Source organism: Pelobates fuscus, chromosome 2 (genome assembly GCF_036172605.1).
Source record: "Pelobates fuscus isolate aPelFus1 chromosome 2, aPelFus1.pri, whole genome shotgun sequence".
Lineage (NCBI taxonomy): Eukaryota > Metazoa > Chordata > Amphibia > Anura > Pelobatidae > Pelobates > Pelobates fuscus.
Window position 1 is genome coordinate 197,431,837 of NC_086318.1, and position 14,482 is coordinate 197,446,318.

Consider the following 14,482-nt stretch of genomic DNA (forward strand, 5'->3'; position numbering starts at 1 on the left):
TGTCAGTAAAGAAAGAAAATATATAAGTGCTCACTATAATATATGCAGCAGTAAATCCACAAAGGAAACCCAAAACCTTGCAAAATAGATACAAAAAAACAAAACAATACAATAAACTGTGCCAAAAACATGATAATAAAGTGCTAGAAGTACAAATATACATATATATCCCACTTTGGAATTCTTACAAATTGTATTGTTTTGTTTGTTGTATCCATTGTCAAAAGCAAAATTCAAGATACTGAAAGAATGCATATGACAAAATATGCAGAAAGGATTAATCCATCCCTCATAATCATCTGGATTTTTTTAAGGGAAAAGATTGGCTGTCTTTGTCCTTATGTGGGCTATTGGGAATTCCCCCTTAACTTTTAATACGTAGTTACTGGTGAGAATGAAGACCAGCATTATTTAAACTAAACTAACTCTAATGGGGGCTTATAACCTGCTGCAGATACAGAAGGTGATGAATGTAAAACTACATTCTGCACGAGGTATGGAGTAGACTTGGAGATCCTAGTTCCTAGTGTGAGCCCAGGTTTCCAATGTTTGTTTGTTTGTTTGTTTGTTTGTTTGTTTGTTTTTGTTAACTGTTTTGTAAAAGAAAATCCTTTTTTAGAGGAGTATGGAGTGTTCAGTAACAGAGAAAAAAAGTTCCTATTGCCTAGCCTGGGTCATTGATTATAATGTGAGACAAGGCTATGAGTTAGCAGCTGTATCAACCTATTAGCTCCTGCCTTTGGCACTTAAAACAAAGTGAGTGGGGAGGTAGGAGATCAACCATATGTTATTGTTCCTAGTGTGAGACTATGTTACCTTTTACTAGTATACTCTCTTGATAATGGTTTAAAGAAAGATAATCCTTTTTGGGGAAAGTGTGGTGTTCACAGCAAAAAAATGTAACTTTTTTATTGCCTAGTCTGGGTCATTAATCCTAGCATGAGCCATGGGGCACTTGGAACAACGTGGAGTGTGAGATAGAGGACTGACATTTTGTCATTGATCCTAGAGTCATTGATATTGATTTATTTGTTAACTGTTTAGAGACAGAAAATCCTAATTCTGTTTTACTGTGTTTAGTCCAGTGTGCGCTGTGCAAATGTGCAAGCACAGTTTAGTGTTTCGGAACATCAAACACAATAATGTCACAGTAGTAAATCCACCACACACCAACCCATTTTGCAACACAAACACCTATCGGTATTTCCTGAAAAAAGTTGTAATTTTACATAACACACAATCATTCATACCAAATGTACGTATTTTAATTTTAAACACTATGATCAATGTTACGTCTTATTCTCAAGAATAAATTGAGGAAGGAGAGGAGAAGAGGTTGTGTTCCTAATCCCTACACACATAGTAGTGCCGTTGCCTCTGAGAGTCTGGACATCTCTTCCTCAGGCTTGAGTACTGCTGCTACCTTTTACACGCCAAAACAATGATATGCACCCATTTTGCGCTTTTTTTTTACTTCCGTAATTACCTTTCCTGATATTTGTAATTACCATAATTCTGAGCAGCAGCACAAAGTAAATTTTGCCAACATAAAAAAAAAAAAAATATTCTGCTGAAGTGTTTTGGGAGAACCAAAATGTGTGCACAAGTGTAGTATGGACATTTTCAGTATCTTGTGATGCCCTACAGGCTGTGTAATGCACCTGCTACTTAAAACACCTTAATTAATAGATGGAGCCCTAAAAATTATAATTTAGAATGGGCAAATAGCTCACTCTACAAACTACCTTTCCCCTCATGACTACTTTTCTGCGTATGTGGTGTGCAGTGATAAATTCCTCAATGACCACAGGATAATAAAAACATAACCTCTCAGCCTATACCTTGCAGTCTCATCTCCTCAAGTCCTTCAATCTAAAAACAGACACAGTTTGCCCACAAACTGCTGGACTAAGGGTGTCAAAATTAAATGATTGACTGCTTTTTCCTGCCATGCATGCAAACTAGGGGGGGATTATGTAGGGTGAAGTACAAAACTGGTGGAAGCCTTAGGTTGCCATGCCTTCTCTAGGTGTTGCCTACACATATCTGCATCATGCTGCCCTCTCACTGAAGTTTCTCCAGAACTCCTTCCAAGCACTAAATGCACTCATTGCCCCAAAACAAGTTCTTGCAGTGGATAGATTGGCATTTTACAAAACAAATCAAATATTAGGCTTTAAATACATTGTTCATAAATGCACAAATACACCCACAGCTCCTTCTACCACAGTTAGTTCAAGCATTACAGCTGCTGTGTTTTTGGTGTCCGGAGCAAGGAAGCCAATGGACTTGATGTTGTTGCCTGTGTTGCCCCCATATTTCTTGTTGCCTATTTCTTGTACTATTTCTTGTTGCCTATTTCTTGTAGCATCTAAAGGCGAACTCAGTAGAGCTATTGCCCTGGACTAATGATCTTTCCTGCTACCTGCTGAAGGGATGGACAAATGATGAATGGTATCAAATTGATTGGGAGACCAAGCAGGCACCAACCTGCATGTTGTATTAATGGTCACTGACAGAGCTACTAATATGGTCATAGCTCTGCCAGATAGTTGCAAACCATATTTAAGCAATGGCAGAAGTACTGTCTGTGCAGCCAGTGTGGCTGCATAGGGGCCTGCACGCACATGCACAGGCCTCCCAATGAGTATTGCTGAACAGGGGCCCGGTCGTGCGTGGTGGCCCTTTAACAGTGGGCCCCTTTAGTATCGTCAGCCTGGGAGGAAGTAACAGCAAATCACTTCCTCCTACAATAAGAGGAAGATATGCAGGAGGCACAGGAGAGGGAAGCAGCAAGCATAAAGTCAGATTTACACTTCCATCAGCTTCAGCCAGCATCAGCAGGACTCCAAGGAAGTCATCCGCCTTCAAATAAAGGTATGTTAACAGGAGGGTGGCTACAAATATAAAATGTATGGCCTGTTTGAGTGTATCTGTGTGTGTGTGTGTGTGTGTGTGTGTGTGTGTCTGTCTGTGTAGGTGTCAGTGTGTGTATTTGTATGTCAATATGCATGTATGTGTCAGTGTTTTTATCTGGATGTCAAGGTGTGTGTATCTGAGTTTGTGTATGTGCCAATGTGTATATTTGTGCATCAGTGTGTCCTTGCATGGGTATGTGACAAAGTGTGTATCTGTGTGTCACTGTGTGTATGTGTCAGTGTGTATTTTTGTCAGGGTGTGTTTATGTGTATGTGTCAGTGTGTGTCTTTGTGTGTCAGTGTCCTTGAATGTGTTAGTGTGAGCATCTCTGTGTCAGGGAGTGTTGATATGTCAGTCTGTGTATATGTCAATGTGTGTTTCAGTGTGTGTGTATGTGTCAGTGTGTTTAATATGTGTGTGTGTTAATGTGTATGTATATTTGAGTGAGTAAGTATGTATGTGGCAGTGTATGTATATAAGTGCATAAATCCCAGCAATCAAACACCAACAAAACATTCAAAAACATTCCTGCAATTAAACACAAACATTACATACAAACACAACCCTGCATTCAAACTCCACAATTATATAAAAAACACACTACTTTATTCAAACACCAATACTGCACGCAAATGTACACCAGCATTTAAAAGCCAATACTGCATACATATATGTGCATAAATCTAAGCAATCAAACACCAACACAAATGCCAATATCCCAGTGTATCTTCTCACACTATTGGTAAGTTTCTTTTGATATTTTTTTATAAATGTACATTATGTCACTCACTCTCAGGATCTTGATAAATTATGCACATATGTTATGTGACAAGACCCATTTTTTGCCTTATATCTATATATCTTATATATAATGTCATAGTAAGTGTATTTTTATATGAATATATACATGTATTAATATAAAAATACACTTATAATTAAATTACACACGTATAAATAATATATATAATATCTATATATAAGTAAATACAAATAAATAAAAATAAATACATTTTAAAAACATTATATATGTCATTTTATTCTAACTGTATTTTGATATTAATATATACATATATATTTATATCAAAATACACTTAGAATGAAATTATCTATATTTATATATATATATATACATATATATATATATGTACATATATATATATATGTATATATATATATATATATATATATATATGTGTATATACAAATACATAAAATAATACAAAATATATAAATAAAAATAATATGAATAGAGATGTCCCGAATAGTTCGCTGGCGAATAGTTCCTGGCGAACATAGCTTGTTCGCGTTGGCCACACATATGCAATGTTCGGTCCGCCCCCTATTCATCATCATTGAGTAAACTTTGACCCTCTACCTCACAGTCAGCAGACACATTCCAGCCAATCAGCAGCAGACCCTCCCTCCCAGACCCTCCCACCACCTGGACAGCATCCATTTTAGATTCATTCGGAAGCTGCATTCTTAGTGAGAGGAGGGACAGTGTAGCTGCTGCTGATTTAATAGGGAAATCGATAGCTAGGCTAGAGTATATTTAGTGTTCACTACAGTCCTGAAGGACTCATCTGATCTCTGCTGTAAGGACAGCACCCCACAAAGCCCTTTTTAGGGCTAGAACATCAGTCTGCTTTTTTTTCCCTGTGTAATCTAATTGCAGTTGCCTGCCTGCCAGCGTGTGTGTCAGGCTCACAGCGTATACTGTGCCCACTTGCCCAGTGCCACCACTCATATCTGCATACTTGCAAAAACAGAATATTCAAGGATATAATCTTTCAATGTAGGGTAATACCTGCTTGATCCAAGGATAAATCTGACTGCCATTCTGGGGACAAGAAGGAATTTTTTTTCCTAGCTTGTTGCAAAATTGGAAGTGCTTCAAACTGGGTTTTTTGCCTTCTTTTGGATCAATAGCAAAAAACAAATGTGAGGAAGCTGAACTTGATGGACGCAAATCTCTTTTCAGCTATGTAACTATGTAACTATGTGATACGTTGTACTGTTTTGAAACACTAATATTTGTGTTTATCAAAGTCTCCTGAGTATAAAAGTACCCCTCATGTACAGGTTTTATAGTGTTTTTGAAAGTTATAGGGTCAAATATAACAAAAATACAAGATAGTGAGTAGGCGCTTCCCAAAATGCAGCAGAGATAGATGTAGAACAGGGTTTGATACAGCAGTGTTTCCCAGACACTAAATCAGAATAAATTTAAGTAAAAAGTGTGTATCAGAGACCACATAGGGAGGGAAAAATCCCCAAAACAGGTGTAGTGGTAAACAATAATAATAACCATAAGATACGACCTGAGCACAGGCGAGTGGCAGAGTCTTATCTATAAAATAAAAATAAGAAACATAACATAGTGTATACTGTATACTGAAAATATGTAAATAATATGAGGATAGACTACCACTCACATTTACCAGAGCCATACCAGGTTCTGTATAGCAGGCTCAAAGGTGCCAATACAGGCTAACGAGACTCCAAGGCAGAAATATGAAGAATTCCGTAGTAAAAAAGAATTTATTTGATAAATAAAAATATAAAATATCAAACTCCCGGTTACAAGGGGGTGGAACCCAAACAGCAAATGGTATAAAATAAAGGTATCCACTTACCCCAAACAAAGTAAACCGTAGGAGTAAATATAAGAACAAATAATTTACAATCAAATGATAGAATAACAGCAGACGCGTTTCGGCTCGATGGCCTTCTTCCAGTGCTGATTTTCGGATCCTCGTGGCTTGCTTAAATGCGCCCGGCATTACAGATCACCTGTGCGTGTTTTTCTTCCGCATACGTCACTTCCGGTAATTACGAACGATGTCATTTCCGGTATCATCAGTTGGAACGCACGGTGGAACGCATACAGCGTTCAGTCGTTTCCGGTCTCGGAAAAATTTGTATTTAAAAGAGAATTGATTATATAAAGAAAGAAATACATAAATAAAACATGATATATCAAATGGAGATCCACAAAAGTGGCTATCAAACTGTCATCTTTGCTAACTCTCAATATCAATTAACCACTTAAATGAACAGAGCTTATAGTGGAGCAGACACATAAGTGGGGTGTAGAAGCCGGCCAAAAATAGGCCAAAAGGAAATATAAAAATGAGGTAATAAAAAAAAAAAAAAAAAAAAAAAGGGGCAATGAATAATAAAGAATAAATAAGGTAAAAATATTACAAAAAATGAGAAAACTCAAAATCTAAATTTAATCCCTTAGGGAATAAGCAATCCATATCAAAAATCCATTTGCTCTCTATCTTTGCCAGCTCCTTTACATTGTTTTCACCCCTCCAATTTTTTCCTTTCTTAAAAATAGCCATAAATGACAGTACAGATGGATCACTTCTATGTTTTTTGGCAAAGTGTGCTGAAACACTATGTTTCATATACCCCCTCTGGATATTGCCCACGTGTTCCGCAATCCTAGTTTTTAAGGTCCTGGTGGTCATCCCTATGTATTGCAGGCCACATGGGCACCAGAGGAGGTATATGACATTGGTGGAGTGGCATGTCAAAACCTGACGGATAGGAAAGGTATGATGATTAAAATGAGAAACAAAGGAGGTAATTTTTTGTTTTTTAAATAAGGTTTTCTTACAAGTAACACATGTTTTGCAGGGATAGAAACCCGGCTCAATGTTAAAGAGGTTTTTATTATCTTTTTTCTCCTTAATAAAACTAGTCGTTAGATGTTGTTTTAGATTTTTTGCTCCTCTGTAAACTATAACTGGTTTTTCTCCTATGATTTTCCGAAGAGTTGGTTCTGAGTTGAGAATGTACCAATATTTGTTAATAATGTGCTTGATCTGTTAAATTTTCATTATAATTTAAGACAATTGGAACATTTGAGAAACTTTCCTTCTTTTTTACATTATCTGTTTTTTTATTTAGAATTTCCTTCCGTTCTTTTCCTTTAGTTTTACTTATAAAATTGTCTAAGGATTTTTCATCATAGTTTTTTTCAACCAATCTAGTTTTTAAAAATTGTTCATCGAATAATTTTGGATCGCTACAATTTCTGAATAGACGTAAGAATTGACTGTTAGGCATATTATGCAGCCATGGGCCATAGTGACAGCTTGAAGTATCTATATACCCATTGACATCGACCTTCTTAAAGAAGGTCTTGGTCTGAATGGTTTGGTTTTCAATGTAGATGTATAGATCAAGAGAGCTGATGCCTTCAGTGCTATGTTCACTGGTAATGTGTATATCTGAGTGATTACAATTTAAAAAATCAATGAAAAATCCAAGTGTGTCTGTGGCGAAACCAACCTCGCCACTGGGCCCTGGAGAAGCCTGTTTGCTAGCCTCCTACCTGCTGACTATGGCCCCTGGGTTATTTGGGGCATATTGTACTTTATATTGCTGCTACTGGCCCTTTAAAATCAGCGATGGACATATTGGGACTTTTGGGACTACTGTCCCTTTAAGACTGTGGAGCATATTCCAGTATACTGCCTTTAATATTACATATGTATTTATGTGTTGAGTTTAACCTGGGATATGTATGCAGCATTCATCTGATTGTTCGGTAGAATCACTCCATTCATTATATTGAGTGAAACTACCGAACAACCAGACCACCCAGGAATAAGTGTGCCTCCAATTACAGTTTGCAACAATGTTGCAAACGGGTAATTGGCAATCAGTGTAATGTATTCTTTGTCCTCTGGGTGGCCGCCATTCGGGAAACAAACACGTGGCGGCGGCCATCTTAAACTACCGAACAGCGGTGTTTTGCCGTCGAGTGTCTGGAACTAAAATCGGACACTTGACTAGGCAAACACCGCTGAGACCTCCATACTTCCAGAAATTCGCATGGAAACTACCGAATGACCCGCCGTTCGGTAGAAAGAACCCCATAAACAAGGGAATTCATTCAAACCCTCTCCAGGCTCTATAACACAGGCAATTCGCCTGTTTTCATTCCCTTGTTTGTGACCGACCGCAGGGCCAAAATGCATGGAACTGTTTTCGGATACTTTACCCATGCGGTCGGTCAAATCTTTGGAACCCCATATCTCACGAACCGTTCATCCGAATTACTTGAATTTTGAATATGTTGTCCCCCTGAATAAGGGCTATCCAGCGATGCTGGATTTAAAGGTGTACCCCCGGGTTTTGGGGTACATCCAGAACTTGGCTGAAAAGTGTACCGGATAATTGAGTTTAATGTTATCTGAGGGGAGGGGATGTGTGGGCTGAACCATGTATGTGATTGGTTATTTTATGCCTCCCCCTGGGTGTGGCCTGTATGTGTACAATTGTAATAAAAGCCAGGCTGGATGAGCCAGTCCAGAGTTCCTGTTTTACCCTCAAAGTGATGTGTCGTCTCATTATTGGGGGAAGGATTTATTGTATGCTGTTCCAGTTGACTGCTAGGAGTACAAGCCTATTCGTATGGTTCCTATTCAATGGTCTACAGCATTCATATGCTTGGGAGAATTTAAAGGTTTCTCGGATTCGGTGATTGTGGTGTCTGCCAGAGTGCTTGGAGTCCTCAGGAAGCACTAGGAGCATCCATTAACGGAGGTACCAAGTCGGGGTGCCAGGCGATCCGTTACATTGGTGGCAAGCGGTGGGATGGCGTCCTAGTGCGAGGTAAAGCAGCTCGGAGACACAGGTCGTTTGGATTACAAAGGGAGGACAACGCTAGTACCCGTACAGCGTCCCTATCCACAAAAGAAGCAACTGCAGCAGAGCAAGCATGGCGCCTGGCTACACTCAGGAGCGGTTGGACAGAGAGATTGCCATACGGCTGGCTTTCTATGGACCCAACCCCTCTGAGAAAATTGTGCAGTTCATAAGGGAATCAACGGCAGATTTCCTGCAGCGCCTAGCCGATTTAAACAAAAAGAGAGCTGAAGGGGTAGTGCTTCCTCCCCAGCGGCAGTCTATGGTTCAGGGAGAGGAACCCGTTATCCCTTCTCCCCAGCGGCTGAAGGTGTGTAAGGGAGAGGAGTTTGTTACCCCCTCTCCCCACCGACAACCTAACCCACCAAGGGGAGACAGTAAACCCCTCACCAGCGCAGATGGGACCGTGGTCTCTGCGCCCTGCCTACAGGGAGTACAGAGGGTCAGCCCTGCTCCCCAGCTGCTGAAAGTGTGTAAGGGAGAGGAGTTTGTTACCCCCTCTCCCCAGTGGCAGCTTAGCACACCAAGGGGAGACAGTAAACCCCTCACCAGCGCAGATGGGACCGTGGTCTCTGCGCCCTGCCTACAGGGAGTACAGAGGGTCAGCCCTGCTCCCCAGCTGCTGAAAGTGTGTAAGGGAGAGGAGTTTGTTACCCCCTCTCCCCAGCGGCAGCTTAGCGCACCAAGGGGAGACAGTAAGCCCCACACCAGCGCAGATGGGACCGTGGTCTCTGCGCCCAAGTTACAGGGAGCTGAAGGGGCCGTCCTCCCTCCCCAGCGGCAGTGTGATTTGTTGGGAATTGGGAGCCCAGTCTCCATTCCCCAGCGGCAGTGTGAATTGCAGGGAATTGGGAGCCCAGTCTCCATTCCCCAGCGGCAGGCTGAGTTACAGGGGGCAGAGGTAGTTGGTCCTACCCCCCAGCAGCCGAGTGATATGCCGGGAAGGCAGTGTGAAGTGCAGGGAGAGGAGAGCAGCGTCCTCCCTCCCCAGCGGAAGGCTGAGTTACAGGGGGCAGAGGTAGTTGGTCCTACCCCCCAGCAGCAGCGTGATTTTTTGGGAATAGAGAGCCCAGTCTCTATTCCCCAGCAGCAGGACACTGAATTGGGAGGAGAGACAGTCGGTCTCCCTCCACAAAGACTGAAAGTAGGCATGGGAGAGGAGATTGTTACCACCTCTCCCCAGCGGCAGATCATCAATGGGCAGAGTGTTCTAATGGGAGAGGAGATTGTTACCTCCTCTCCCCAGCGGCAGATCATCAATGGGCAGAGTGTTCTAATGGGAGAGGAGATTGTTACCACCTCTCCCCAGTGGCGGATCATCAATGGGCAGAGTGTTCTAATGGGAGAGGAGCTGGTTACCACCTCTCCCCAGCGGCAGCTTAATGTACCAGGGGGAGACTGTAAGCCCCACAACTGTGCAGATGGGACCGTGGTCTCTGCACCTACAGCACAGGGTGTAAGGACAGTCAGTCCTGTCCCCCAGCAACAAGGCTGCTTAGCCAAAGGGGAGACAGTCGGTCTCCCCCTCCAACAGCGGAGCTATGTATCCAAAGGGGAGACAGTCGGTCTCCCCCTCTGGCAGCAGAGCGGTGCATCTAAAGGGGAGACAGTCGGTTTCCAGCAGCAGAGCTGTGCATCTAAAGGGGAGACAGTCGGTCTCCAGCAAGGCTCCAACCGGACTACTCCCGGGGTAGTGCTGGCACCAGGGCAGAGTACCGCTGGGCTCTGCCCACTCAGCAACCCACCAAAACAGCCTACCAGTCCCCCACACAGCCATGGTGAGGCACCTGGACCTGGACAAGTTTTTCTCTTACTCAGGTGTAGTAACCATTTATTGTGGGTGGGCTGTACTGCTGTTTCTGTTTTGTGGGTGGGCTGCTGGACTAACAAGGGCACTGACCGGCAAGAGGTCAGGTACCCTGTTAGTCTGTTTGGAAAAGGGGAGAAATGTGGCGAAACCAACCTCGCCACTGGGCCCTGGAGAAGCCTGTTTGCTAGCCTCCTACCTGCTGACTATGGCCCCTGGGTTATTTGGGGCATATTGTACTTTATATTGCTGCTACTGGCCCTTTAAAATCAGCGATGGACATATTGGGACTTTTGGGACTACTGTCCCTTTAAGACTGTGGAGCATATTCCAGTATACTGCCTTTAATATTACATATGTATTTATGTGTTGAGTTTAACCTGGGATATGTATGCAGCATTCATCTGATTGTTCGGTAGAATCACTCCATTCATTATATTGAGTGAAACTACCGAACAACCAGACCACCCAGGAATAAGTGTGCCTCCAATTACAGTTTGCAACAATGTTGCAAACGGGTAATTGGCAATCAGTGTAATGTATTCTTTGTCCTCTGGGTGGCCGCCATTCGGGAAACAAACACGTGGCGGCGGCCATCTTAAACTACCGAACAGCGGTGTTTTGCCGTCGAGTGTCTGGAACTAAAATCGGACACTTGACTAGGCAAACACCGCTGAGACCTCCATACTTCCAGAAATTTGCATGGAAACTACCGAATGACCCGCCGTTCGGTAGAAAGAACCCCATAAACAAGGGAATTCATTCAAACCCTCTCCAGGCTCTATAACACAGGCAATTCGCCTGTTTTCATTCCCTTGTTTGTGACCGACCGCAGGGCCAAAATGCATGGAACTGTTTTCGGATACTTTACCCATGCGGTCGGTCAAATCTTTGGAACCCCATATCTCACGAACCGTTCATCCGAATTACTTGAATTTTGAATATGTTGTCCCCCTGAATAAGGGCTATCCAGCGATGCTGGATTTAAAGGTGTACCCCCGGGTTTTGGGGTACATCCAGAACTTGGCTGAAAAGTGTACCGGATAATTGAGTTTAATGTTATCTGAGGGGAGGGGATGTGTGGGCTGAACCATGTATGTGATTGGTTATTTTATGCCTCCCCCTGGGTGTGGCCTGTATGTGTACAATTGTAATAAAAGCCAGGCTGGATGAGCCAGTCCAGAGTTCCTGTTTTACCCTCAAAGTGATGTGTCGTCTCATTATTGGGGGAAGGATTTATTGTATGCTGTTCCAGTTGACTGCTAGGAGTACAAGCCTATTCGTATGGTTCCTATTCAATGGTCTACAGCATTCATATGCTTGGGAGAATTTAAAGGTTTCTCGGATTCGGTGATTGTGGTGTCTGCCAGAGTGCTTGGAGTCCTCAGGAAGCACTAGGAGCATCCATTAACGGAGGTACCAAGTCGGGGTGCCAGGCGATCCGTTACAGTGTCTACATCTCCTCGCCAAATAAAAAAAATGTCGTCGATGTACCTGCGATAGAGAACCAGATTCTCCGCCCAGCGAGCCTCTGAGAGAAACGAGTTCTCCCAATGGGCCATAAAAAGATTGGCATAGCTGGGCGCGAATCTGGTTCCCATCGCGGTACCCTTGAGCTGCAAAAAATTTTTTTTTCATCGAACCAAAAATAATTGTTATGGAGAATAAGTTTGATACTATCCATAACAAATGCAGTCTGATCCTCCTTCATATCACTTTGATGTTTTAAAAAATATTCCACCGCTTCGCAACCTAGAGCATGCGATATGCAAGTATATAAACTTGTAACATCGCATGTTACTAGGAGATAATCATTCTCCCACCGTATGTCCATCAAGAGCGTTAGTAAAGATGTAGAGTCTTTTAGGTATGATGGTTGTGATGTTACCAGGGGCTGGAGTTGTTTATCTACATACTCAGAAAGGTTGCTTAGGAGTGACCCAACCCCGGACACTATGGGTCTCCCTGGTGGGTTTTTTTGATCTTTGTATTTTGGGGAGTATGTAAAGTACTGGGATCCTACATGAAGAGACATCAAGGTATGAGAACTCATGTTTATTTAGGATATCAAGCACTTTACCCCTATCCAAAAGCTCTGAGTATGCCTTTCTGATTTGACTGGTGGGATCACCCTTTAGTTCTTTATAAGTGGTAACATCATTGAGTTGTCTATATATTTCTAGGTAATATTGATCTTTATTGAGGATCACTATACCCCCGCCTTTGTCGGCGGGTTTAATGACTATACTTGTGTCCGATTGTAATTCTTTCATAGCTTTCCTTTGTTGGTGGTTAATATTATCATGTTTGGGTCTATTGATTTTCTTTACCTCGCCCATGACTAATTTTTCAAAGACTTTCATCTCACTATTGACACAATGTCGGGGGAAGAAAGTTGACTTCTTTTTTAAAGAGGTATGTATGGACTCTTGGGATATGGTTGTTTCTTCTGTGTAAGGTGATTTTTCAAAAAACATTTTTATGCTTAAATTACGTATAAATTTAGTTATATCTATAAATGTATTAAAGGGTTGATTATATTCTGAAGGCACAAACTTAAACCTTTTTTCAAAATTTCCATTTGGGGTTTAGTGAGAGTTTTGTCGGATAAATTAAAAATTCCTAATGTTCCGTTATCTTGCCTCTTTTCTTCTCTCTCCAAAAGTCTTCCTGCTCTAATTCCTCTCTTCCTCCCTGCCAGTTTCTTTTTTGGGGAAAATTTCTCAAATCTCTCCTTAGTGGTTTCTGCCCTAAAAAAAGTGGGGATTGTTGGGAGGGAGACTGTTTTGGGGAATTTTCTGATAGGGTTCTAAATTTAGATCTTTGGAATCTACCATAGTTATTTTCCACCTTATTATATGACCTTCTTTGATAAGGGACTTTTCTTGGTGTATTTCTATTTTCTCTGTTTTGGACGTAAGCAGATGTCTCGTTTTCTCGTGTTTGGAATTTCCTAAAGGGTTGTCTACGTTCATAATTATTTCTGTTAGTTGGAGCTTGGTAGGAATAATTGCCTCTATGTAAATAGGATTTATTACGAGACTGTGATCTATCTCGTTGTTGGAATTTTTTTGAAAAAGAACGTACTTTATTAAAAGCATAATCGTAAATTTATACGTAATTTAAGCATAAAAATGTTTTTTGAAAAATCACCTTACACAGAAGAAACAACCATATCCCAAGATCCCAAGAGTCCATACATACCTCTTTAAAAAAGAAGTCAACTTTCTTCCCCCGACATTGTGTCAATAGTGAGATGAAAGTCTTTGAAAAATTAGTCATGGGCGAGGTAAAGAAAATCAATAGACCCAAACATGATAATATTAACCACCAACAAAGGAAAGCTATGAAAGAATTACAATCGGACACAAGTATAGTCATTAAACCCGCCGACAAAGGCGGGGGTATAGTGATCCTCAATAAAGATCAATATTACCTAGAAATATATAGACAACTCAATGATGTTACCACTTAATATAAAGAACTAAAGGGTGATCCGACCAGTCAAATCAGAAAGGCATACTCAGAGCTTTTGGATAGGGGTAAAGTGCTTGATATCCTAAATAAACATGAGTTCTCATACCTTGGGTCACTCTTAAGCAACCTTTCTGAGTATGTAGATAAACAACTCCAGCCCCTGGTAACATCACAACCATCATACCTAAAAGACTCTACATCTTTACTAACGCTCTTGATGGACATACGGTGGGAGAATGATTATCTCCTAGTAACATGCGATGTTACAAGTTTATATACTTGCATATCGCATGCTCTAGGTTGCGAAGCGGTGGAATATTTTTTAAAACATCAAAGTGATATGAAGGAGGATCAGACTGCATTTGTTATGGATAGTATCAAACTTATTCTCCATAACAATTATTTTTGGTTCGATGAAAAAAATTTTTTTTGCAGCTCAAGGGTACCGCGATGGGAACCAGATTCGCGCCCAGCTATGCCAATCTTTTTATGGCCCATTGGGAGAACTCGTTTCCCTCAGAGGCTCGCTGGGTGGAGAATCTGGTTCTCTATCGCAGGTACATCGACGACATTTTTTTTATTTGGCGAGGAGATGTAGACACACTTGGATTT